Raw genomic sequence first — 5,042 nt, 5'->3', positions numbered from 1 at the left:
CTTGAGAGACTTAACATCATTAATCCATTAAACTTTAAATTTCACTGGATTTCTTTTAGCTCCTCCTCCTCCCAGATAAGCATTTCAGTGCATTTCTGTGTCGGTTCATTGGGTTGAAATTAATTTCTCAACTAATTTAGTAATTGCACGCAAAAAGCCTTTCATCTGTGTTGGCCAAGCTGCGTCAGACAGCCGTCTCTACTCGAGGCAGGTTAGATATTTCAAAGGGTTCAGTTATTTTCACACTGTGGAACAGGCTTCTGACACCACTGCCACCAACACATGCCACACGTCACTCTACTGTACGTATGAAAAATGTCCAGCATATATACTGTATGAAAAATGTCCAGCGTATATATATATATATATATATATATATACAGTATAATACAGTGTACTTAGCATAATACCTTAGTAAAAAACCTTAGTACTTAGTATAATACAGTGTACTTAGCACTTTGAGTTTTACAAATAAAATGTATTATAATGATGAGGATGATGATTATTGTTATATAGTTGCTCAGCAATAATGCAGGTCTAAGAGAGCTTGCAGCAGTGTACTCCATACTGACTTGATTTACATGTGTGTGTATTGAGCCAGATCCACTGCGGGGTCCTCATGTGAATACTGTAGGCATTATATATGCATTATATATACAGCAGGCTGCTGTGACCGAGTGCTTGTGCCAAAGCCGCTGGCTACTTTGTCCATTATAACTAAGCTGCTCGCATATAGTAGCATAACAAACACAAAAACAAACAAACACACACACTCCCTCTCTCTCTATCTCCCTCCCTCTCTCACTCACATACATTCTCTCCCTCCACTCCCCTATTTCAGAGTGTGTTGTTCCCTGGAGGGGTGATGAGATGAGTGACTCCCATAATCCTCCTCTCCCCCAGCGCCGAGGGCAGTGGGGGGGTGTGGAGACTCCCATGGCGTCTCCTCGGCGCCCCTGACGAACCTCTGTGGCTGACCGACTCCCGCCGAGGTCTGCTCTGGCGTGGCGAGGCCTGGCCACCGGCCCCGTCACCGCGGGCCACCACGGGTGATGGCGCTGCCTCTCTGGGTCATGATGGGGGTGGACACGGGGCGTCGCCCGGTTCGCTGTCAGACCCCGCCCCCCCCCCACCGGGCTTGCCGGCTCTGCCCCTGTTTGAAATGAACACCGCTGTGATTCTGACACTGACTGACATCGTGCACATTAGTCAGTCTGGGAGGAGATGGGGGGGGAGGGGTGTGTGGAACGTTGGCCGCGTCCCAAGATGCATCTCTCCCCTGCGTGTTATGAGTGTCGTCTCATAACCTTCTCGTCGTTGGAGACGGAGCGCTGGTTTTGACAGGACATGCCAGAGCATGACGGGTGTTATGTGTACAGCACACACACACACACTCAGACACACACACACGCACACACGCACACATGCGTATACACGCACACACACACACACACTCGAACACGCACACACACACACACACATGTGCATACACACATACACACACACATACCAGCAGGTGATTATAAGGTGTGTGTGTGTCTCCCTCTCTCTCTCTCAACACACACACACACACACCAGAAGGCCTGAGGTGATTATAAGGTGTGTCTCTCTCTCTCTCTCTCTCTCACACACACACACACACACACACACACACACACACACACACACACACACACACACACACACACACACACACACACACACAGGCAGGCCTGAGGTGATTATAAGGTGTGTGTGTGTGTGTGTCTCTCTCTTTCTCGCACACACACACACACTCACCATCTACCTCACACCACCGTGTCTATTTTGCGGGACATCTTTCGGGCACATTGGGCATTATTGGCACATTATCCAGCACGCTTAACTCTGAATAACGTCCTTCTCCGACGCGTCTCTATACCCTGACGGAGTCCTCTGTCTCCGGGCCGGCCGTGTAATCCTCAGGTATTATCCCCGCGGCGTGGGACGCCCGCCAAGGGGGTGTTACTGTAGCAGGGACAGCAGGTGGTGGGCTCTTCTGCGCGTTCCAAACCTGGCAACCCGCTAGACGTGGCCCCGCCCTGATCCTCTGTAGCGCCGACACAAAGGATAATCCCATCCGCCCCCATTGTGCGGGGAAATAAAGACACATGTTTGTGTAAAGCAGGCGGTATTATTCCCGGAAGGGCAGGGGAGGACGCGTTGTTCACGGCGCAGTCAGTCGGCCGGGGCGAGGAGGGGAGTCAACGCTAACCTGACACTCGCTGCTTCATGGGGGGAGAGTAACGCGCTCCTGCTGTACCTACCTCACCCACGGGATATCTACAGACCCACAGACTCCTACCTACCTCACCCATGTGAGATCTACAGACCCACAGATTCCTACCTACCTCACCCACGGGATATCTACAGACCCACAGATTAATACCTACCTCACCCACGTGAGATCTACAGACCCACAGATTCCTACCTGCCTCACCCACGGGATATCTACAGACCCACAGATTCCTACCTACTGTACCTCACCCACATACGCAGGGACTTCCCCCCAATCCAACGCTTGATGCTGAGTGCAGCAATACCAAACATGTCCTGCTCGCACGCACCGAGCCACAAAATGCATGAATGGGCGGAGGTCTGTGCTCTCTGGGCACCATTCCTAGTCTTAATTGTTGTTGTACAGTCAAAGGGTTAAACTGAGGCAGCCAGTCCGGCAGTGTTCTCTTGAGAGGGACGGCCATCTTTGTCCCCCAGACAGACAGCTGGACGGTCATGACGCTGCCTGTCTTCTGTACACAAAGACTGTGCTCTGAAGGAAAGACCTAGCAGTACTGCGGTGCCCATGGGTTAAGTGGGGTGAAGTGCTTGATTGAGGCTCTGACTGTGTGCGTGTGTGTGTCTGAACTGTCTTGGTCTCTGTGTGCGTGTGTGTGTGTCTGAACTGTCTCAGTCTCTGTGTGCGTGTGTGTGTGTCTGAACTGTCTCAGTCTCTGTGTGCGTGTGTGTGTGTCTGAACTGTGTCGGTCTCCGTCTCTGCCTGGCTGGGCTCCTTGCTGGCTCCCATAATGAATAGCTCTACCCAAGGGGGACAATTAGCTGGCTAATGTATCTGATCTGATGGATACTTTTTCAGCAGAGAGAGAGAGAGAGAGAGAGAGAGAGAGTGAGAGAGAGTGAGAATTGTGTGGAATAAAAAAACAGTTTTTATTTTAACTTTTTTGTTTTCAATTTCAGTTTAGTTTTAATTCGTTTTTAAAGCAGGTTTACTAGTTTAGTTTTTAGTTGAAAATGCTTAGTTTTAGTTAGGGTTTTTTTCTTCTGCGCTAGCCTCATGAGCTCACGTTGTTTAACTCCGTGTGAAACAAACCATCTGGCTCACAGATGTCAGGTTAGGTCAGGTTACTTCTGCGCAGAGGCACAGCGAACAAAAATGGAGGATAGATTTAATATCCACCCAAAATACTAGGTTTATGTACAGTATGAAATTAAAGAGACTAAAACTAAATACATTTTCTCTACAATTTTAGTTTATTTTAGTTAGTTTTGGAAACACACAATACAGTTTAAGTTAGCTATCAAAATTTGTAAAGCCTAGTTTTTTAAATATTTATTTCAGTTAACTAAAATGTTTTTTCACACCTAGTTTTAGTTTTTTCATTATTTTTGTTATCTATAATAACCTTGGTGTGGAGGAGTGATCTGCAGCTCTATACTCACACAGGCCTCAGAGGCGTCCAGACCCAGATAGCAAGCGGATGTGTAATGATTCTGGGCCATATATGGGCGGGAACTAAGCCACAAGGGCCAGATCTGGCCTGTATATGGCCCAGATCCGCTTGCTATCTGGGGAGTAAGAGAAGCTTCAAACACAGAGCTACTGTCTCTGGCTGCACGCCTCAAAACCCTCAACTAGATGGAGCACCATGGATCCAGGAAGAGCCCCGCAAGCAGCTGTCTGAGTCCCTTCACCTAGCGCCCGCCGTGAAGTCCCCTGCTCTGGAAATAGAACTAGAGATGATTGCCTCAACGAGTTGGATCAAATACCTCAAACAGTGTTTGTCTTGAAGGCCCTCGACATCGCAGTCAGAAGAAGAGGCTGAGGGACCTTGGACATTTCCAATCTTGATAGAATATTGAATTTGTAGGATTTGAAAATGTGCCTCTCAAACAAAATGCTTCTTCTACATTCTTTGATATGTAAAACCAAATAGTCCCCAAATGAAACGGCGTCCTCTGACTTCCTGTGGACCTCCCCCGAGGAACGAGCGTAATTACATGCGATGGATGTGGTGGAATCAGAGTAGCGCTCTGTTCTCTGTCTGTCCTTTGTTGTATAATAGAATATGGAAGCTGCACAGCGAGAGACCGATGTCAAGACTCTGCCATGATGGGCTAATGTAAATAAGCTGGCTGAGGGAAGATCGTAAGAGGGATAATTAATCATTAAATATGAATAACTACAGGGAGAATAATTTATGTTTCGTGAGTAGGCCACTTATTATACAGGAATGAATATCCTCCCGCTGAAAATAGATATATATTGTAAAGTTTATCAGCCTGCTCCACTGTTTTGCTTTAATCATCTCCAATCATAAACAATATTAATAGTGATGACAGTCAGTGTAGATAAATTAATCAATATTAGTAGTGGCAGTGAAGTAGTTACTATAAATGAATAGTAATGATATTGTAGTGAATTAAGAGTAATGACAGTGTAGTAGTTACTATAAATAGTTTGGGTTGTTTTTGCTGCAGGAAGGTTTTGGCTCAGTCTATTCTACAGCACTGCTTCTATTCTACAGCACTGCGGCTGTGAGAATATAGCCTAACCCTAAAACTATATAGCCCTAAAACCCTAACCAACCCTAACCCTAACCAGCCCTAACCCTAAAACTATATAGCCCTAAAACCCTAACCCTAACCAACCCTAACCCTAACCAACCATAACCCTAACCAGAATATAGCCTAACCCTAAAACTATATAGCCCTAAAACCCTAACCAACCCTAACCAGAATATAGCCCAACCCTAAAACTATATAGCCCTAAAACTGTTACGGCTCGC

Source organism: Borostomias antarcticus (genome assembly GCF_949987555.1).
Source record: "Borostomias antarcticus genome assembly, chromosome: 12".
Lineage (NCBI taxonomy): Eukaryota > Metazoa > Chordata > Actinopteri > Stomiiformes > Stomiidae > Borostomias > Borostomias antarcticus.
The sequence above is the reverse complement of the archived record's forward strand: the minus strand, read 5'-3'. Positions refer to the sequence as shown.